This window comes from Lissotriton vulgaris, chromosome 9 (genome assembly GCF_964263255.1).
Source record: "Lissotriton vulgaris chromosome 9, aLisVul1.2, whole genome shotgun sequence".
NCBI classification, from domain to species: domain Eukaryota; kingdom Metazoa; phylum Chordata; class Amphibia; order Caudata; family Salamandridae; genus Lissotriton; species Lissotriton vulgaris.
This window is the reverse complement of record NC_141697.1, coordinates 777,502,048-777,526,185: the sequence shown is the minus strand read 5'-3', so window position 1 is coordinate 777,526,185 and position 24,138 is coordinate 777,502,048.

Here is a 24,138-nt window from a genome sequence, read left to right as displayed (position 1 = left end):
CCAGTGCGGACGTTCGATCGCGCTAACGGGATTCGGACGTCCAACGGTCGTGCGCAGCACTAGCGAGGTAGTGCACGCGACGACCGTTGGACGTTCGCAGCACTGAAAGGGTTAAAGAAAGACCATTGTTTGCTTTCAAAAGAAGCTCTAACTTGAAAAATAGATGAGTAAGTGCATATGAAGAGCCCATAAAGACCATGATTCAACAAATGCTTCAGCAAACCCCAGTGGTGGGTCAGTTTAAATTTAATAATTATGCAGCATTTATTAAACTGCTACTATAAACAGCTTTGAAATCAATGGCATGAACTTTCAGGCAAAAATGTTCTCCAATTTTAATACAAACAATGTCATTTACTGCATCAAGTGCCCATGTGACCAATTTGTAAACTGATTTTACAACATCAATCAATAATATGTTGCAAGACAGAACACAGCCCATTGGAGGAAAACTATAAACAAAAGCTCCATTCTGATAAGGACATGCTTTGGTGAGTCATAGATGTGGTTGAAGCTTCAACAAGATCAGCTAATTATGACCACATGCTAACAATTAAAGAAAATCGTTGGATTTGTAATACAGATAGTGTCCAAAAGGGGTTAAATATTGTGGTTGAATGGAAAACTCTTGTACATCTCTGGTAACTCCATTTGCAAGTACATACTGTATAGACCGTTTATTGTCTGATAGATACTTTCATATTTGGTATAACAACTATGTATTTTGATTCAATCTGTGTGGACGCCTGAGAGAATAGTTGCATATCTAACATTATAAGATCCAGAAAGTTGCATATATAATTTGTTAACATTAGAATGGTTCCCTCTCAACTAGTTTGAGATAGTTCCTATTGTAAACTAGGAATACTTTTGTATAAACTTTTGTCTAAATTCGAAAATGATTTTAGTTATTTCTTTACTAATCAATTCTTTTCACTTTGTTTCCTAATATGCTCCCATATCTTCTAAATTTGCTGCTCTCTCTGTCATCTTGCACATTATTTGCAAAGATAAGAATGGTTCCTTTTTGACCAGGCTGAGGAGAAAATTCTCTTGTTGTATCAGAAATGGTTTCATCTAAGCCTGTGTACCAATCTGATATTACCTCTAGTAATTCTTAATATCCCTAAAAATTAGATCTTATTTATGATAATTATTTGTGGATACATTGAAGTAACACACTCAAATATGGCAGATTTGTATACTTTCATTCAGGGTAACTTGTATATACTTTTCTCTGTAACCCTCTGCAGTATTCACCTTCTTGACATCACTATGGGCTTATAGATGTCGTGAGTTTTGAAAATCTGAAAAAACATCTTTTCACTAATGAATTAAAACCTTCGCTCAAAATTAGTCTCCATTGATGTAACAAGGAGATATTATTCGGCGATATAGCTCATTAGTTATGAATCTTGGGCTTGTGAGATAAATATCTTAAATCTTGATATTGACATCTTTTCGGTAAAAATTAATTCACTCATATATTGTTCGTTTTTTCGAAATGAACAGGATTAAATAAACTGAACCCGTTCTGAGATGGCTAGCAGTTTCTAGATATATCGCGTACACATTACCACTTAATATATCCCACGGGTCAATTGTCTTCTCAGTTAGATCATTTGCGTCACATTCTTATAATGAAATTCTCTCTGTAATAGTTAGTTTAACTTAAACTATTCAGTGTTTTTTTGTTTTTCATTCATGTAGTATGAAGGAATATTATCTCGGTTCAAAATGGACGACACTCTTTCTCGTTTCCGCACCACTTAAATACACCAGAAGCTGAGATAGCAGCGGCTTTCTAGTTTGCTTAGATCTCCCACTAGGACCGTATCGTGGATACCATGGTGCTTTTAAAACAAGTACGTTTGTTTTATAACTTTTGCTGGTATTTTGTTACTACACGAGATCATATTCAAATGAGAAGATATTCTTTTCTTCAGTTGGATCTCTCTAATTCATCATGAGCATATGTTTATAGACTGAATTGTATACAATATTTTGTTTCCTAAACAATCAGGTCTGAATAGGATTCTCTGTCACTAAATATTCACAGACATTAGTTGTTTTAACGCCAGGGGGTCCATTACGATGTCGGGCGGATCGCCACCGCCATGGTGGGGGTGGCGGTCCGCCTGACATAAATGCCCGCCCGCCACCCTTTCCCCCCGCCACATTACAATGGCGGGGGGGACTGCAGCGGAGGCAAACTCCGTCTGACACTTTTTCGCCCCGGTCGCCTTGCGTCCGGGGCGGAAAAGGGATCATATGGTGGCGGTGTCTATCAGACACCACCAGCCATATTTGGATACCTGCAAATGGGTGCCGTTCCGCGGGGGCAGGCGGTCTTTGCTTTGGGGGCCCCTGCGGGCCCCCCTGGTGGAGGCCGAGGTGGGGGTGCACAGGTACCCCCTTCATTTGCATGTACAAAGCGGCAGGCACCGCGCGGTGCCTGCCGCTTTGTATATGCAAATGCGAAAATGCATTTTTAGCATTGTGGCGGGCGGTGCAGAGTGCACTGCCCGCCACAATGCTAAAAATGAAGGATGTGCCCGCCACTGTGGCGGGCACATCCTAATTCCCCCAATGAGACCCGTGCCCTCATGGCGGGCGGGCGGTCCAGAATACTGATAGGGTGGCGGGCGGGCAAAGTCCCCCCGTCATCCTAATGAGGCCCCAAGTATTTTTGAAAATAAACATTATCATAGTTGATTTAAGACAATCTCTTTGTATCATACATTGGGCTTAAAGCCATTTCCCCGTCTTGACAATCTTCAACGAGGGCATCAAATTTACAGATCGATTAGATTGCTCTGAGAGACATGCTATTACTAGGCCTTGTTCTAAGTGGTTAAACAACAGCTGTTGCTGTTACGTACACCACTTAGACTCTCACTATCTATATCTGTGAGAGATAATATGGGTTTTTAGTACATACCTGGCTAAATGGAATAGCCTTGTGACCTTCATGACTAAATGCTACCATCACAACTATTTTTTTTAATAGATTGGTAGACCAAGTCGCAATGTTACTATTTTGTTTTATGACTGTTTTTACTTTTAATGGAAGTACACATGAAAGGTGTACTTTTCCATGGTAATATAGACTCTTACATTAACGGTTGTTACAGCTCAATGATCAAGCTTTAGCAACTGTAATCACTGATAATCGACACATGATTTATGTTTTGTGCTTTTTTAGAAATTTATGATCATTAAATGATTTTCATCAATCTACCTCCGTCTATTGATTTTTATAATTAAATTCTGTTTGATATATTTCTTGTAAGACCCTTATTCTTCCTCTGTGCGTCCAGTGACCAATTGATTCATATCAATTGATTCATATCTATTGTAAGTAGTACGAGTTATGTTTCAGTCACACTCTTTCCTAAATAATGAGACCTTTGATAGCTGATATGTATCCCCAATCTATTTGATATAGGCTCAATCCTATGAACTAATCGAAGAAGCCTCTTCTGAGTATTGGAATCTTCTAACTTATTCAACTAGTGAGTTATTAATAAAGCTCTTCTCAATGGGACTTAGTGGTGTATATCATTTCACAAGTATATTACATTTAAACATACAGTTGCTTTGTTATTTCTACAAGGTTCTCATTAAAAAAAATTGTTAAAAAAGATAGTTTCGTGGAAGAATACTTAAGTATTCTGCCACGAAACGATCTTTTTTAACTATTGTTTTTTAATGAGAACCTTGTAGAAATACCTACGAAACTTTATGTTTACATGTAATATGGTGTTTTTTTATATTGTGCTAAACAACATTGAACATGGACATGTAAAGAATAAACTTTTGTATTTTTTTATTATTTGTTGTCACATTTAGTTACTTCAATTAGACACACCAAACAAGAAATGTTATATAATTGTTGCCTAGGAAATAATTTTTCATTGAGCACCCTGGAAATGACATTTGAAAGGGAACTAACCCAGACTGGTTTTGAAGCATGAGACAGTGGATCCTCATCCCTGGCCTGTACAATGTGTTTAAAAAGTGCAATTCAAACCACTATGGTCCAGTTACATGATCTTCTTGAACAAGGAAGGCGGTGCTCTGCACAGTACTTAAACAGTTGTTGTGCAACCATGGCTGGTGTCTGTCCAGAAGTCAGTCTCTCAGATTACAGCACCTGAAGTCAGTACTTTCTTTTGAAGGAGGTAAGGGTACGCCTAAAGATTCTAAAAGCCTGCCTGTCTGCTAAGATATACAAGGAGTGTTCTAGGCTCCGGAGGAGGAGAGACCGTCTAGTAAGAGAAGCCTCATAGGATCTCCAGAGGGACTCTGCCCTGAGGCGAACCCTTGGTGGCAGTTTCCGCTGGAGAAGACGAGCCAAGCCAGGATAGTTGGTGTGTGTCCTGCATGTGCCTCACAGCCGGATCACCGCAAAAAGGATGCAGGTAAACTATGGGACTTAGACTGAACAGAGGGACAAGAGACTGAGACTGTGCAGGTGGGCCCGATGCACCCACCTGAGGCTATTGAGTACAGAAATGATAAGAGACATTGAACTGAGTTGCTCCTTGAGACGGCAACAACTGCCATTTGCATCTGAGCCTAATCTTGCCTAAGCCCTCAGAGGGATGGGGTAGAAGAAAACGATTGTGTCATGTCTCTTTGTGGCAGGGGAGGAACATAATTGTTCTGCACATTTGGAGGCCTTTCTATTGAAAGTGGTTTACTTTCTGTACTTTGTAAGCATTGGTGCTGTGTGGCATATTTTAATGGTTGGGAAAGGATTGTTGGTGTTCTGGGAGGTTGCCTGGAGGTGAACATTAGCTGTAAATTAGAATTGAACAATGAGAGACTCAGCAGTGAGATGTGTGTTTGTCTGGCACATGGGTGAATGGATGTCTAAAAGTTTTCTGAAACTGTTTTATGTTTTGGACCAGTCCTTCATTTTAGGGCTTCAAACCCCCTCTCCACTGAGGGACTTAATGGAGGCCAGCCAGCAGGGGGTGGGAAGACTCTTTCTGACATGTGGTTTTAGGGTGGTGACCCTCTAACCAGGAGTCACCCCTGTGGTGAGCGTACCTACTGGTACATGGCATAGGTGGATGTCACTCTCACACATATCCCATGCACCATGATCACACATATTACTCCACCCCCTACTCAATTGGGACACCACTGTGTTATGGTGTAGAAACTTTCTCAGGGTAGAGAGTTACTGAGGCTGTTGGGGGTTGGTGTGCTTTCCATGGGCCTTATTTATGAAAGGCTTGCGCCACCGGTGCGTCACTTTTCCCCATGTTAAAAGTGACGCACCGGCAGCGCAAGTCCTTCATAAATAAGGCCCCATGACTATAATGTAATCTTCAAGGCTGCAGAAATTCTCTTGGCTTTGGGCTCTTATCTGGAGAGAGAGTGATGTTGTCTGTGCTCCCTCACAGCACTAGGTCCTAGCTGTCTTAAATCTTGAATCAGTGAGGTGTGACTGCCTATGTTAAGGTTGTAAATCATGGTTGGTTTTGTAGTCCTATGTATGCTTTCTTGATTTAGTATTCACTATTTTGTGTGTTTTACCAGTGCTATATTTAGAAATATAGAATATATATATCCTTTCAGAGACCAGTTCGTTTTTATTGTCCTTTGGCCAATTCATGATTACTGACCCAGTTTAAGGGAAACTCTCCTGATGGTGTGATGCACAGTGACCTCCAGGGAGGGTTGCGGAGTTCAGAAATCCATCGCTTTGGAAATCTGTATAACATGGAGCCTAGCAGGAGGTGAGACTAATATCAGAAAATATGAGGGGAAGAACTCACTGTTAGGACACAGTGTTAATAACACTGTTTAACATTTATTTATTTTATTTATTTGGAGCTTGTTTAGCGCACAGCTATCCCTAACGGGGGTGTCCCGGTGCTTGGACGGCAAAGAGGTGAGTAGACTCAGTAAAAAATACTAGCTGGAGAAGAGCCACGTCTTGAGGTCTCGGGGGAAGATGGATTCTGAGTTAGTCAGTCGTAGAGCCAGTGATAGGCTGTTCCAGACTTTTGCAGCTGCTACCGCAAAGGCTCTTCCGCCCGTTGCATACCCATTGCATTTTGTACTATTTAGTTCTGCTGTGAGATTAACGTATGTTATTTGTCCATAAAAGAGAAGCACTGGGCTGTACATTATGTAATTGTTTCTGTTGGTTGATTGCTGAGATGTGCTCTTGTTCCACACACTTCCTATTTAACTGTCTTTTTTCATTCTTTTATATCTGTTTTCCTCCTCCATACCAATTCTAAGATGCTGTCACTTTCTCTTTGACTCCCCTTACCTTCTGGCTCTCTCTCTTATCCTCAAAAATTCCTCCTGGATTGTATCCCATCCTTTCTTCTAGGCACCTCTTCTCTTGCTCCCCTCCCCCAGTCTTGATTGACCCTTGTCTAACAGTGTTTATCTATTTCTCTCATGCACCTCAACGTCCCCTTCCCTGCCCCACTTTGGCTGTCAATATTGATCACTGCTCCTCATTTGCCATGTGTTTGTCTTCCTGTCTGTTCTGAATGTGGTGGGAGTAGGGTGCTGACCATTGAGTGAGCCACATAAATGATAATCTACTTGAGGCTTAGTAGGGATGATTATGTGCCTAAGCGCTGGAAGTAGGAGTGCAGGGGCTGCATCTCCCCCAAAATGGCCATACTGGAGTTCAGAAAGTGAACGAGCAATAAAAGTGCCTTTAAATTTTTCTTTATCTTGTCAAATTTGTGATTTTCAGTGCGTTCAAAGAGAGAGGGCAAATGTAAGGCTATGTGTTTCGACAAATTGCTGCTTGTTATTTAAAAAGGGAGGTTGGTGTTTACTTTTGTTTCTCTGACTGTAAAGTTAGCAGATTTTGTAAAGTGAGATATGCCACAATCTGACTATGTACGAGTGTGAATTGAAAGCCTGTAGGGTATCATTTTTTATCATACACAACAAAATGCAAATCCCTGTAAATTAACTGTGCAAATATTTCAGAATATGTCAGAGGGTAATAAAGCACTGATAAAGCTTATTTTTTGTAATTGTGAATAGCTAAAATTGGATCATAAATTTAAATCTGTTCCAATCAGGGGCTCCCAAAATATGTTTAGCCCAGGTCCCCCAAAATGCTTAAGATGTCCCTGCAGACATTGTGCTTCATCTGGCCTGTCTTGTTAAAGGCCAAATATGGTGTCCATCACTTGTGCCCTGGCTGAGCATTATATTTATTGGGCATATCAGCTTGACTGGAGAAAGTGTGTAATGCTTTTGTGGTGCAGGACTTTGGGTTTTCCATCTCAGCCTTCCAACAAGTGCATTGAACTTTGCCTATCTTATTTATGGTGCTGTGTGAGGTTCTTTGTGTATCACCCTACTAAAACATTGTGGGAAGTGTCTCTGAGCTGTAGCTTGGCTGTATTGTGTACACTGAGCATTCTTTGTCTAAAGATGCAATGTGTGGGCCAGGAGTATATTCTGTCTCTGTCTCTTTTTGCATTTTAATAATATTGTTCGTGATGTTCAGCCTTGCCAAAAATAAAACCTACAGACAGAGGTATGTCGCAGGGCTGCTGTTGCTGTGTGTTGTTTGGCAGACCACTCACACTGTTCTTTTTAATGCCTCTGCATTGTTAGCTCGTCCACCCCACCCCCTGCAGCCAAGATATAGGCAAATCCAAACTCCAGGCATAACTAGCAGCTCCTGTTGATTTTTGTGGGGCTATGATGTCTCCTTGTAGAAAGGAAGCCTGCATTATACACAGGACCATCAACACATCATTGATAAAGAAGAGCATGTTCCAGTCTGGCGTGTGTGATATTCTCTAGGTATCTATGCACAACTCTCCTTTCTCAGCCAGGATGTCAGGAGTGTACAACAAAACGTTTTTATTCTTCCAGTGATTCCCATACCAAAGAAGTGTACTATTTAATGCATATCCTACCTCTGCCTCAGCATTGTAGGAACCCCACACAATTCTTTGCAGCTTCATGTACTCTGCCTTCTTCCTTATATCGATGTATGCATGTACTTTTACCATCATCTTCTCACACTGTTTTCTTGAACCCATACATATACTTATGTATTTGTATTCATTTCATTGCTGAGTTTTTTCTACTTCATAGTGCTTATCCATGGATGGCTCTACTCCATGTCAAGTCACTGATTTACAGTGCATTATTTTTACTCTTAGACAAATTATAGTATTTGCGATGTCTCTGAATGAAGTGCTCACTAACATATGTTCTGATGATAGAGTGACTGTATTGTTGGAGCTCTCTCCTTTAAATTTGTAAACATGTCTGCATTATTCTGACTTTCCTACATTGACTGGGAGCCCCTTGCTTCTCAGATTCTCTTAATCCACCACCTTTATGTGAGCAAACAATACTAAAAAGGAAAATTGTCATCACTGGATTGGTGTAGGTCACAATATTGCTGAGATGTATTCCCTCAGGTTCACCTGCAAGTGTTAGAAAAACGTTCAAGCACGACAACCTTGCCACAAACCCTGAGTACCTGAGAATTGGCAAGTATCACAGTGTTGGACATATCTGTATCAAAACTGACCTCCTCTTTTTTCTTCTGACACACAAACATGTAGGGACAGTTTTTTTGCAACCATATTTGTAAACAAAGTTTCTCTCATCCAGAAATTAATAACTAAGGCTTTCAGTTACCAAGTTTTTGAACGTCACATCTTTTTAAAAATGGCAAGATTATTCACCAGTCTCCAGTCATAGATCGCAATAGTTGCACCACCACCACCTTCAACCTTCTGAAAGGCCTTAAGTCAAAATCCGACTCTCACATCTAACCTCCTCCTTCAACCTCACTCTGTAATTGCAACATCACAAACAACCACACTGCCAGTTATGGTGTTGGTTGCACTTTTCTGTAATATGTGTGCCTCAAATCTTGTAGTTAGCATGGTTTACACTACAGACGTGTTAAATATAAATAAACATCTGCATCAATGTTCTGAAGCGTCCAAGCAGTTTTCATCCTTAGCCTCATTTGCCTGCCTGTTTCTGTCCTGCTTATTAAAAAAATCCATGATGGTAGAAATTGAAATTGCTTCCTCAGGTCACTAAATACTAAAGAGTGGGTGGTTATCAGCAAGCACAGCCCCTGACAGACGCAAGTGTGTGGCATGCAGATAATTCACATCAGTTTATTCCTCTTGGAGCTGACAGGAAACTAAATTATATCTTGTTTACTCCTTGTGTATATTGTCAGTTGAGTCTGAAATTGCAGGTTTGGGTTTGTCTTTCAAATTTTCAATTGCAGTTCCTGACACATTGGCATTGTTCTCATTGCTGTCTCAGTTAAATAGTCTGCTCTTGACAATAATGTTCAAATGGTTTAGCTTTTATGTTTACAGTGTTTCTCACTGTCTTATTAGACTTTGAGCAAGACAATATAGAAGCATTTCTTTAAATGTTAAAGGTCCCATATCAAAATATACCAGATTTTTTGGTGAAGGGGCAAAGTGATAGGTGGTGGGCCAGGTGGGTGGCCCTCCATGTACATAGAAGGGGGAGGCTCAAATTTCACATACCACTGACTACACTCTTACCACTCACCTGCTGAATACTTTTGCTAAACTTGTTCTTGGTGTGAGCTTGAATTATGCACCACAATCCCTATGACTTCAGAGATGTAACATTGATGGCAGCACCGCACTCTCGAAATTGTTCCAGCATCACTGTGTAAATTATATGAGTGAGTGTAAATGGCTGGACTGACTATGCCTGAAAGGGATGAATACCCTGGGTGTAGATGACTATGACTGATTGCGTGACATTTTTGGCCCCTTTAACACACTCGAAATTTGAGATCATTGTTTTCGCTCATCATCCTTTTCATTGACCTGTACAACCAAACCAGTTTTGCCCTAAACTCACTCATGCACAATGATTAATTTTATGTATGCCTGGCACTTGGCACACACATATCTATTCCTTCGCGGAGTTCTGATTTAATGTCTCATCAACAGCATGAAAAATGTATGTTCAATTTTCCGAGCAAGGGCAGGCAACAACATTTAGGAGGCTGGGAACAGTGTCTAAATATTTGTCACCAGCGTTACTCTTTTCTTTTATACATATTAAAGATTTCTCTATCTGTGGTATATTCAGGGACGGGACAGAAAGATCAAGTCACAGTGGTAACAAAATGCATCTTTGCCAAGAATGGGAAAAACACTTTTACAGATCCTTCTTGGTGTTGCTTCATTTGTCCTGAACTCCTGATGCTATTTGTGTATAGTGTGGCCTCTCAAGATAACAGACCCCATCTCCTCCCATTATACTTTTATTTATGACTGAGCATTGCCTACATACATTTTTCTCATCTCTCTCCTCTTCTGAGATCGTGGGTGGCTCTGATCTTTGTTTGCATACATGCCCACTGTCTCCTCTCTTCTGCCTCAAATTCCTGTGACCCCCATTTATCCTAGCCTCAAGCGCCTTTTGTGTGAGGGTGCATGTGAGACATTGAGCCTGTGTGTATTACTGTGATGGTGTCTAATAGAGAGCAGTGTATGAAAGTATGAACAAATGTATGTGAGTGTGATTATGCATGTTGGAGTGGACAAAGGTGTATGAGTAAGGTAGACGTGTATATGAAAACATGCATGTGTTTGTGTGACCATGTGTGAAGTGAATCTGAGAAAAGAGAGAGAGAGATTGTGAGACATTTTTTACTTGAATTGCTGGAACTGGCAATATATTGCCTTCTGTATACTCTTCAACACCCAGCAACACACTACCGAAATCTGGAAGTAGTTCATGACATCTCACCTGACCTGCTCTTTGTCAAGCAAACCTGGCTGACCTCCATGTCTTCCCTGACACTGCGATGAGAACAAGCCCAGCTACAAGATCACCAGACAGGACAGACATCACAAGCCTACCGGCAAAATCACCATCCTCTTCGAGGACTCAATCAGCTGCACCACCACCGCAGACACTACCCGCAGCAATGTCAAGCACCTGATCTTCATGCTCCACATCATAAGCAACTTCAACCTGAGCAGCATTCGTCATCTACCAACCACCGAGCCAAAGCATCAACTTCATGAATGCCATTATGGACTTCGCTGCATTCTTCACCCTCCACTAAACCACCTTCAATCTCCTTGGAGACCATAACTTCCACTTGAAAGACTACACCGACCCATTTGAAGACCTGGGAAACCTCTGCCTCAAGCAAGTGGAAGGACCCACTCATGCTGCCTGACACCTACTGGACCCCATATTTACCACCATCTGCAACATCATGGTAAACAAGCCCACTCTGATCACCTAAACCCTCCAACCCCTCTTAAATTCACAATTCTCATCTTACATCACCACAGAACCACCACCACCAAACCCACCTGTGAGACTGGAGCAAGTCTCAGCAGCCTCCTTGATTCCATCTCTAAACTCAATGAAAGGATCAGCACCTGCCTTTAAATCCATGAAAACTGCAAGATCCAGTCTGCAAGTCATCTGGTACACAGAGGCGCTCAGGGTGACCAAGTTCCACATCACAGCTAATTTCACCCTGAGTGGCACCCACATCTATCAACCACCGGGATGATGCACCAACTTTGTTAAAGATTGCAGGAAACGCTGTTAGCATGAGCTAAAGGCCATGTTGTTCTTGGCAGCCATTTTAGTTAGCAATGTGTTCGCCATGCGCTTTCTCCCTCTTCCAGAGCCTTGCACATGCTCAGAAAGACCTGTAGCTGCCAGAATGCACCTGCTCCTAGTGTAGAACTGTCACGCTATTCTTACTGAGATAAGCAGTTTAGTCCCTCCTCCCACTCTGTTGACTAAGCAATTCTTAAGCATACATATATGTATCTGTGTGCACATTTGTACTGCCTCCTTTCGAGTATTCTTCCTAACTCAGCAATAAACTGGCCATAAAAGGCCCATGTTCTCTGTACTCCTTAGACTGTCTCCTACAGTGGCCTGAGGGTACTGTATGACGCAGTCTCCCTCATGTGAGGTTATTAATTATGTTCCTTTGATATTACAGCTTCCGTGCCAATCTCTTCTTTGTTGGTTTAAGGACCAGGTGTATCAATGACCCCCGGACGTGAGGCTCATCGGTGAAGCAGCTATCCAAGGGAGTGGTCTTGACAGGAGACAGGAATCTACTGAGGAGGACAGGACAGGAATCTACTGAGGAGGTACCTTGCACACAGAGATTCTTTGTCTCTGCAGACCCATGCGTTTCTGGTTTTCGTGATCTTGCCATCCAGGTGATAGCCGCTCCCGACTGAGATCCTCTTTGACATGAGTATTCTAAAAACGACCATTAGGTCACTCAGAACTTGGCAGTGGAGGCTGTAGATTTGTGTTTGGTAAGGTTGTCAACATTTGTTTTCTTGTTTGGCCAAAAAACGTGATTTACGTGATTTGTCTGGATATATATAAATTGCAATTTATGTAGGCAGGTAATGAGGAGAACAGCACACTTTGAGCTAAGTGGCACTTTATATATAATATTGTATGTGCTACAATATTCTTGGCATGCCTGTTTCAAGCGCACATCAAAGAATGTGCTGCTTTCTTGGAGGTACCAATGTGAATCTTGAACAAACTCAGCCGGTTCTCCTAAAGGGGATACCTAAATAGGTTTAGGTATAAAATGGTATTTCTTCCATGGTGACTAAGTACACCATTGAACTAAATATATACATAACAAGCATTGGCATAGCCAATACGTCTCGCTTTTGGAACCTTATAAGTAAATTTAGTTATGCAGCACAATATCCTTGGTGCAACAACATCAACTGTAACATGGCTAAACACTTATAAGGTCCCAAAGGCAAGACCTAATTGCTGTGCCAATGCTTGTGTGCACTCATGTGTGTGTGTGTGTGTGTGTGACTGAGCCATAGTGGCAGCGTATCTGTGTCTAAGGCGATGAATAATTTGATTCTAATGAGGAACATAAAATCACACATATTGGCCTAATTATCTTCTCATAAAAAAGTGTCAATTGTGTATTGAGTTTGATTTGAGAGTACCAAAGTCAAGCACAGAGGACAACTGGGCAGGTCTTAGTCTATCATTTTGTGCATAGCTGGCATTTCTTTTAATTGGGTGGTGTTCACTTTACATACAAGCACACATACACATTGTCACGTCTGCGCATGTGCGTGCGCGCGCACACACACATACACGCACACACATTCCCTTTGTAAACCGCAGTAATCCACCTGATTGAAGCACACACCCACCCGTCTAACAAAGGGACACGGCCTGACAACGAGCACGATATACGAGAAACAGAGCAACCCTCAATGTGTTTCACATTTTCTCCAAAAGTGTATTTACACAAGCAAGAACTGTGGGAAAAAATAAAGCCCTCGGTCTGAGTTGTTTATGTCCCTGTCTGGATTACAAGGTAATTTACTGTTATAGTCAGGGACCATTGGCTTCAGATACTCTGCAGTTTACAGCCCTCAGGAATACCTTAAATCACGAGCTGTCATTCTTCCATTTTTTATACATTTTGTAGGCAACTTGTTTAAGTTTACGCAACGTGAGACCATCCAGCGCCTTGGTCCTGTGCAACAGTTAAAAGACTTGATAGCCCTGGAAAACAAGAAAGTTCCACACTTGATTCCAGGCAATTGTAGGCCCTTTGCAGGGTTTACCAGGTCTCCCTTCTGTTGCAAAGTGCTCTAGTCTTGTGCTAAAGTGGTACTAAGGAGGACCAACTGTGCCTAGACAGTATGAAATGGAGTTATTATGACAAAATAAGAAAAGAACACTGGGGCATATTAACAAGGGCTTTATCTCCGCTTTTTTGGCTTTAAAAGCCAAAGAAGCGGAGATAAAAATATTGCCCTATCAACAACAGGGTGCTAACATGCAAAATCGCATTTTAGCACCCTTTTTCACTACCCTTCCCTTTGCATCTCTAATGAGATGCAAAGTGGGCGTTCCAGAGCAAAATAATAGGAGAAATGTCACTAAGCAACACTTCTCCTATTATCAAGCTTCACGCTAACCCTGTTAGAGACAAAAAAAGCAGCGTTAACCATGGTTAACGCTGCTTTTTTACATCTGCTAATTTTCAGATTTAGCCATGTAATCCAATGGGAAGTGGATTACATGGCTAAGTCCACCATGGGCTATCAACAAGGATATCCCTATCCTTGTAGTTTTATCGCTGCATTACCAGCGATAACCTCCCAAAATGCTGCTATCGCTGGATTTTTTATCGCCTACGCGGTTAGCGTTGTTAATAACGTGATAACCTGGCAATATTATCCAGCGATAGCGGGCGTTGACAAAATTAACGCTAAGCGCCCTTAGCGTTAATTTTCCCTGTTCCTTGTTAATATGCCCCACTGTTACTTAAATAAATGGAAATGCCGCAGCAGTGCCTACTACAGGTGAGTTGCAGTATCGCACTGAGAAGCAAGCCTGTAGAAAAGAGCTCGCTGTTGTGCTCATCTCTGAGACTAGTAGAATGGCAAGCACAATTAAGCATAGCTCAAATGGGAGGTATTGGCTTAGCAGGGGAAATGGATTATGGCAGCTATTGTCTGGAAAGTTGGTCAGGAGACAGCTGTTTCAAACAATCTCTTTCTCTCTGATTTTGCATTAGATACGAGCAGCGCCAGGAGACCCGATGTGAGGACTTTAGAAAAACTATGCCAAAGCAAAGTAGCAATCCGAATGGCTATACTATGCAGACAAAAGCTTAAGTGCTCAAGTTGTAAAGAAAACAAGACAAGCCCGGCTTGAAAAGTGGTGCGCACGCAAGCGAAAGTGAAAGCAGCGCATTTGCACATCGGCGGGGGAGAGGCGGAGGAGCATTTAGAAAGCAATCAAGTGAGAGGAAAGCCAGATGGCCTGATCGGCGCTAAAAGCTGGCGGTTGTGCGCGTGAACGCAATCGCTAGGCCAGCCATGGTAGCACTTTGAAAAGCCATTAACTAAATGTCTTGCAGAACAGCGCATGCACTAGCTCAGCGAGACCTAAAAAGGATCCTGGTCTGTGCACTTAGTAACATTCGTAAGTGGTGATATGCAGAGAGCCTTTTGAGTGTTCTGCCAGCCAAGCTGGCAAATTTGGTGTATTTCGGCTTCTTGAACATGAACAGTCTTTGGGTTGTTTTGGTGCAGTTTTTTTTTTAGAGCTCTTTTTGTAAATTTGACTTTCAATTAGTATTTAAAAATGGTTTGGTTTTAGTACAGTCTGTGGGCTGTCTCTTGTTTTTGTCCTAAGTGTTGATTTGTGGGTTGATTGTGTGTTTGAATGTCTATATGGTTTGTGGTTTGACACCGGTGGTACTTGTGAGAGTGAGTAGCGATTGCGCTCTTTGTGTGAGAATGGCTAGCCATTAGCATGCTGTGTTTTGTGTTCTGAGTGTATGACCCCCTTCTGAAAATGTCTGGAATGCTCTCAATTTGTTTTTTTTGTTATCATTCTGTTATGCAAATGTAATTGAATGATTTACATATTTAAAAAAATACAGAAATTAATTATGTAACATATGCTAAATAGCTGCATGCTACCATTAAAATTGAAAAAGTAAGAAACTATAGATATGTGCAAATTGCCATAATGATAAAGATAAATTAGAATTCACATTCTATAGGAATAAAATAGGCCTCATAGAAATGAAGAAAAAAACGAAATTGTGTGCTTTGCATAAATAGGACTCCATATAAAACGTTACAGCATTCTCCTTAGATACATTGTATTAGATATTAAAAGGCATTCACATCATCTGAGTGAATTTGTTGTTGCTGAAATAAACACCACATTACAAAATTATAGATTTTGACAGCCTAGAAATGCCTGACTTTAACATAGACTGTGACTGTGCTTACATTTTAATACTAGAAAAAAAAAGCTTTCAAACAGCTGTGTTTAAGCTGTCTCAATGAGAAGAAGCTGTCTGACACAACAAAGGGAGATTAAACTTTTCAGGACATTACAATACAGCAAAAGGGATTTTCTCCTGAGAAAGGCATGGGAATTAACGCCTGCTGGTCAGAGCACAGCTGAGTCAATAACACATGGCTATTCCTGACCACAGGCCACAGAGGGAAAATGCTGGTTCAACTAGATCTTAAGTTAGTGCAAACACGGTATGAAGGCATGCATTACAGACTGCCGATTTTAAAAGTTAGAAAAGACAGTTTCATTATTTTAGATAACAGAGAAAAAGATTAAAAGTAGGGATTTTCTTTCTTGTTGCCTTTTTACATAAGCACTTCTGTGGTCCTGATGTCAAATTATTACCGCCCTTTAAAAAGTGGCGCAAGCTATTTTATGTTTTAGTAAAACTTCTGTGCTTAGTGTTATAAATGAATGCATTTAAAGGCGAAAGGGAATGAATGAAGCTTGCTTTTCATATGTGGAACCATCAAAAGGGTTGGTGATCATTATTAAAAAAAGGGGGGATTTTGACTACATGAAAAAAATGTATTAAAAATAATTGCACTAAAATCGTTTTTTGATCTCTATAATGCCTAATTATCATACTGTGAACTCCTACCATCAAAGTTGAATTTAAGCAGCGCTTTATCCCAATGGGGGAACTAAAATGTGAAATTTCACTTTACCCAGGCAAACAAAACTCTTTTTATAAGGGTGTACCTTATACATTTCTGATCTCCCATCCCTGAGATATCTGGGGAGACCCTGGGGGTCCCTAATATGCCAGAACATTGTAGGTTAGCCATTTTTAAGTGCCCCTAGCACCAAAGTCCAATTTGGGCAAAATGTACTTTTTAAAAGCAGTTCTGCTACTCAGAGCAGTTTTAGTAATGCACACATGTAAGTATAGAACAAACAGCTGACCTCTATACTACTATATAGCACACCATACACAGCACACAAATGAAAATAAGTATAAAGAAACCAGCAGAAGTTATTATGCTACCTTTAAATTATTGGCAAACAGGTACGGAACAGGACTGCCTTTCAGCTGTGATTCTCCACAGTTGCTTTGAATTGGAAAGTCTGCATGGCATAGCCCTCCTCAGACAGGGGACAACAGGTTTAAGGGTCAAAGCCAAAGTCTGTTTTTAGAACTAACCAACCCTACTGAACGTGCAACTTCCATGTAGAAAGCCACTGTAAAAGTATGTGATTTCAACATTACACTATGAAAGCTTGTAATGCTGTAGAGAAGTTTAATCAACTGATTTCTTTGTATTAAATAAATATCCTGATTCTCACACTGTAGGGTAAAGCACTATGAGTAATATTTTAGGTAACATTGGCTACAGAAAATATTGCATATTTTGTTAGGAGCACATGGGGATATCACTGTTTTCTTGAGACATAATACAAGTGTAGGAGATATGCAGGTGGGGTTTATCCTATTGAATAACATTATCAAGGGATAGCAGCATGTGTAGGTCATATGCATAGAATAGCTCTGCCATGTATATAACAATAATAGTTTTAGTTTAAAGATTACTGTGCAAGGGCTAAGATAAGGAGGAAATGGAATTCAGTTTGTATTCACGTGACGTCATGTTACACTAGTACAGTTGCTAAAGAAATTGGTAGTTGGTTATTAATGTTTTCTAGCTAGCTAAATGTGCTTTTTACCTCCTACAAGTTTGTTTGTGCACAGCTGCCACAAATAGGTGTAGATAGTGTCAACAGACGGTAACCCTGTTTCAGGTTTCCTACTGTTGAAATGGGAGAAGGAGGTTAGCTCATCTGCAAATTAAAGGTAGGCACATTTATGTTTTCTCTCTCGTTTTCTCACGCTCTTTTTGAGCCTGTCTAAGCTGTCTGGGAAATTGCCATGAGACATTTAATTGGCTATTCAGTAATGCTGTTTTAACATTTTTAGAATTAATAAAATGAATAAATACATATGCTATGTTACTGCCCATCCTGTCTAATGAAATTGTGAAAGAATGAGTAGTCTAGATTGCTGTTCCCTTATTTGACCTTTAAGGGGAACTATATATTATTGTCGTGCTACATACAGTTTTGCAAGGGCATTGTTAGTCTTTTATTAGCTAGTCTGTGTAAATAATCTCCCAGCCCTTATTAGAGCTGGTGAATGATAATGTTGCATAGCTTGGATCTGAAAAGTAGAATGCAGGAAAGACGCCCATGTGATCCTCAGTAAACATTTTTGAAAAGAAAATATTGTTTTATAGGAGTTTTTTTGTCACAACATGTTCTGGTGGAGAAATGTATGTACGCAATATGTTGAGTAGTTTTTTTAGTTCTTTATGTAATAAGAATCCCTGTTAAATTGGCAGTTTTAGATTTTCATGCTGCACCTATAACATGAGAGCATGGCCCTAAGTTTACAATGTAGGTGTCTTTAAGAAAGAAAAATCATTTTAGAAGTGTCTGTAGTCCTGTACAAGTAGTGAAAGTTTATGACTTATGAAACATAAGCTTGGTAGGACAAGAAGCACAAAAGAATGCTTGTTCTAAGAATTCCCTTTCTTGAGGTTCTTCAGATGAATAATATAGGAATACACAAATGTAAGATTGTCAGTATTGTTTTTCTTTTTTCCTCAGAATTTAGTAAATGAACACAGACTTCCTTAGCTGCTTCAAATAGTGTAATAGGTCCAGGTTTTTTTTAACTCTCAGATAGATGAAGTGGTTCTTGGGTGTCTTGCTAATATATGGGGCGCCCCAAGACTAAAGGAAATATTCTGAGACTATCCTCTCTCTTGATAGATTACTTGTATGCCTTGTCTAAAGATCTTTTTTTCTGTCCACCAATAGATATTTGCTGCCTTACAACCATTGCCATAGGGGCCCGGACATCAGATCCAGCCTGGGGAATCAGCACCAGTCTAGCTAGAAACCAAGGTGAAGGTAACCAGCACAGGCGTTGCTGGCAACTAGGACCTCAGTGAAGGCAGAAGCACTGGGATGTGAAGTGTGTACTCCTGCCACTATCTTGGGCGAAAGACAGGGTCACAAATCAGAAAGGAGAAGTTGTGGATCAAGTTTTTGATGTGCAGCTGAGAGTCACAGACCGACCAGAACGGCAAGAAGGCTTTTGCTTGAGGTGACCCCCTTTGAAACAAGGGTTACTTGAGGCCTCTGAGTCCTGGTCCCAAAGTGAATTTAAGTCTGCGCCTTTGTTTGTTGATCAAGAGATACCTGGGCATACTGGCTACAATCTGTGGCCCCAACCAAAGAGCAGTGCATCAGCGGAGCAACACAGGACTTAGGGAAGGACTTGAGTTTAGGGTACAGGTGCTGTGTATCTTGGTGCCTGTTAGATTAAAGTGAAGAAAACTGGTGCACTGCCTAAGGCACTGGACTGGATAGTTGAGGGTATTTACCCCGGAAGGTGATTGGCCTATCCTGAAAGACAGAATTTTTCTTCTCAAGCTGGGTTGTGATTATTTTCCAGAGTTGCGAGTTGTGCTTCTCCACTGTGGGAACAACAAAGCCTGCCCGTGAGGCTCAAATGGACACAGGGAGAAGACTCCCCTCTGGCTGGTTGTACAGCAGCTTCAATTTCTCAAGGACTTCTTTTTGCTAGCAATGTACCCTTTCGGTTGTCTCATTTTTTAGGAGGAGCAGCCCTTTGTTGCTCCTCGTCCTAATTCTCATGACCCTATGTGGTCCTCCTGGTCCCCTGCAGCCAGGATTGTTTTTGTAATAATATGTCTGACTGCTTTAATATTTGCATTTGGAATAATGCTTATTCTGCAAGAGAAACGTTCTTCTGAGCAGTTAAATGTAAATTGAAAAAAATATGAGCTGTTGGCTATTCTGAAACTGAAATAGATAGTCACTGAAATACATCAGAGCCCTGAAACTTAGAATTGGACTAAATGGTTTGGGGATTTGCTTTCTGCTTAGGGTTGGAAAAATATTGATGGTTTTGTTTGTAATAATAGCCATTACTCTTTCCTGCTATCTGTATGTTAATTATGACCCAATGCTCTGTTCCCTTTGTACTCCTGCTTATACCTTATACATACCTGCTTAATGAAATGTTTAGAATGTAAATGCCCACCTAGCAATGGATTAGGATATTGATGAATTTATACGTATAAATGTGCAAACAATTTTCAATGTTCCTTCTAGATCATAGGAATGTCTTTAGCTCATACTAAAAGGACTGTCTGTTAAAGATTGCAGGAAACACTGTTAGCATGAGCTAAAAGCCATTTTGTTCTTGGCAGCCATTTCAGTTAGCCATGTGCTTGCCATTTGCTTTTTCCCTCTTTCAGAGCCTTGCAGATGCTCAGAAAGACCTGTAGCTGCCAGAATGCACCTGCTCCTAGTGTAGAACTGTCAGGCTATTCTTCCCGAGATAAGCAGTTTAGTCCCTCCTCCCACTCTGTTGACTAAGCAATTCTTATGCATACGTATATGTATCTGTGTGCACATTTATACTGCCTTCTTTTGAGTCTTCATGCTAACTCGGCAATAAATTGGCCATAAAAGGCCCCTGTTCTCTGTACTCCTTAGACTGTCTCCTACAGTGGCCTGAGGGTATTGTATGATGCAGTCTCCCTCATGTGAGGTTATTAAATATGTTCCTTTGATATTACAGCTTCCGTGCCAATCTCTTCTTTGTTGGTTTAAGGACCAGGTGTATCAGTGAACCTCTTAAAAGGTTTTTATTTCTTCAACTTCACCATTCCGAACTTGCTTGCACCACTCATCCTCGACTCACATACCTTCATCCTCGATTCACGCACCTTCATCCTCGACTCACGCACCTTCATCCTTGACTCATGCACCTTCATCCTTGACTCACACACCTTCATCCTCAACTCACACACCTTCATCCTCCTTGCAGATCTTAACTTCCAACTGGAAGATCATACCAACCCACTCAAAGACCTGTGAAAGCACAGTTTTACCCATGTGGAAGGAACCACTCATGCCGCCAGATACCTGCAGGACCCCATATTTACCACCTCAAGGGACTTCATGGTAAACAAGCCCATCATGAGCACCTGGACCATCCACACCCTTGTTAAATTCACAGTTGCCATCTTGCATTACCACAAAACCACAACAACCAGACCAGCCCATGAGACTGAAACAAGATCTCAGCAGCCTCCTCGATTTAATCTCCAACCTCTATGACCAGATCACCATCTGCCCTCACATCCCACAAAACAAGATCCAGACAGTAAGCCAGCTGGTACAGTGAGGAACTCAGGATGACCAAATGCCATTGCAAACAACTGAATTGCACATGGAGAATGAGCCAGGAACCCTCAGACAGGAACACCTACAAATCTGCCCTTAGAGTCTACCACCAGCAGATGCAATCCAGCAAATGGTCCGTGCTTCCAGACCACATAGATGCCAACCCCAACAGCAGCACAGATCTCCTCCATCATGAAAGATTTGACCTAAAAGCCTTCTTCACCAGCATCACCCCCTCACAGGAACTCGTAGTACCTCTGCACCAAGCATTAATTTCCCTGCTACCCCACCCAGCCAAAGTCCTAGAGACGTTGATCTACAGGCACATAACCAACCTCCTCAATTAACGCCATTTCCCTGATGACACTCAATTCATTTTTAGACCTTATCACAGTACGTAAACAGCCCTTGTCGCCACACAGACAACACCTGTAAGATCATCAATAGAAGAGAATCATAGCTCTCTCTTCCTCCTGGACCTCTCCATGGCTTTTAACTCAGTATTCCACCCCACTCTCATCCAGTGACTGCATCAAACTAGAATCCAATTACCCATTCTCCATTGGATAGGCTTTTTCCTGACTGGTCATATCTAATCAGTCACACTGATCCTGTACTGCTTGGACAATGCAACCTCATCTCTAATCACTAGTATATGCAGTAGACTTGTTCACTCTCTACCATTCCTATGTGACTCTTAGAGTATATCCATTCGTATCCTTTCCCTATGTATATAGAGATAACTCTAATCACTAGTATTTGCAGTAGACTTGTGTACCCTCTACCATTCCTATGTGACTCTTAGAGTATATCCTTTCGTATCCCTTCCCTGTGTATATAGAGATAGCTCTAATCACTAGTATATGCAGCAGACCTTTGTACTCTCTACCTTTCCTATGTGACTCTTAGAGTATATCCATCCGTATCCCTTCCCTATGTATATAGAGATAACTCTAATCGCCAGTCTCTTCTTTTTGTGACTTTACATCTTGTACATTTGCAATTTTTTCTGTTTGTAACTTTAATGTAACACATGTAATCCTTAGTCCTTATGTTTTGCAACTGGTTGTTATGTAAAGCGCTCTGACACCTTCGGGTAAAGTTCGTGCTATATAAAATTGCATTAAATAAAAATAAATAAATAAATACATGATCCAGCTAGCCAGCAACATCCACACCCATGAAATTGACGTCCTATGCTAAACCAATTACACCCAGCTGATAACCTCTCTCTAGGACAAAGCAACACCGGGGCCCAGTTCTCATCCTGCATGACTGAAGTCGCCTACTGGATGAAAACCAACGGTCTCAAACTGAACACCGACAAGACAGAAGATGCGGTTTTCTGCAGAACCTCCTTGTCATAGGACTTTACCTGGTAACCAGCAGAAATCAGACCCATCACCCATGCCAAGAACCTTGGCATTATCATCAACAATCAATTGATCATGAAGGTCCAAGTGAACGCTGTCATCGCCTCTTGCTTACACACCCTGAAGATGCTGAGGAAAATCTTCGAATGGCTTCCCAGCACCAGCCTTAGAACTTCCACTTAAGCCTTCATCACAAGTGAACTAAACTGTGGGATCACCCTCTATGCTGAAATCAGCATGCAACCTGACCAGGCATCTCTACATAATACAGAACTCAGCAGTCAGTATCACACTCAACCTACCATTACTCTGCACCTTCAGTTGCTCCACTGGCTTCCTATACAAAAACGAGCTCTGTTAAAACTCCTGATGCACACCTTTAAAGCCCTACTCAACACAGTCCCAGTCCACCCCAATGACGCCATCACATTCCACAAACTCACCAGACACCTCTGCTCAGCCAGACTACTACTTCTTCACACCACACACATGCACAGAACCAAATCCAGGGGTCGGGATTCCTCCTCCATCTTTCCTCCTTCATCGCTCCCAAAGCGTGGAATGACCTACTGCTACAAATCAGAGCCGTCCGTCTCTTCAATTCTCCGGTTCTGCAAGAAGATGAAGACATGGCTCTTCAAATAGATTCCCACTAGCCTAGCACTAGGCCAGGCCACGCTTGCCCCTGCTTCAGCGCGAGGAAACCCTCCCAGATGACAGAATGCTCTACAAATGCCTGTTTCATCACAAATTCCCTTTTGGGAGAGCACTTACATCTTCCTCTAAAATAATTGGTGTATTCAGTCCATCTTTGAACAATATTACTTGCAGAAAGTACTTTTCTTTTAAAAAGCATATTTACCTGTACACCCTGAATACCAGAAATTAAATGTTGAAACTAAACTTTCAGCAAATGGTTTTTGGAGATTTTGTATGTGGTGAGGCAAAAGAGACATTCTAAAGTGTGGTGCTTGTCATATAGGAATCCCAGGTGCCCCTCGTGATATCTTTGATGAACTCCTATTACCTTGCTTTGCACCACTGAACATACTAAAGGGACCATGTAATAACAAACGAAAGATTACTGTGGGTAGAGCTCCTGTGCTAATTGATAGTCTGGCTATCATTGCAAGATGGCATGCAAGCATTTGCATAAAAGGTATTAATGCCCGCCCATTACACCCAGTGGCCACATCACCATGCAAGCGTTGCTATGGAAACACTGCTTTGGCACTGCAAGGCATAGTAATGGATCAGGTTACCATTTGCCCTGTGGGCCTTCTCTTGAAATATACTCCTCCCTTTATTTTACCCAGTAGAGCTAAATCACCAAACAGTGCAGTCAAATTGAATAAGCTTCCCTTTGTAATGTGATTGCACAGATACTCCTCACTATGACATGCCAGGGCTTCTCAACAGTTATTAAGGATGGAAGCAGAGACAGGTAAAATAACTAAGCTTGTGTGTATGTGAATGCACCTGCTGCAGAGGTTTTTTGTGCAATCTGCAGTCCACCGGCTCCTTTCCTAGTAAAATAGTAGGGACTTGGGTGGTAATGCACCTACTACAGCAATGCATGTGCACCTGGGCATTATTATTATTATTATTATTATTTATTTTTATAGAGCGCGTAGTCACCCGG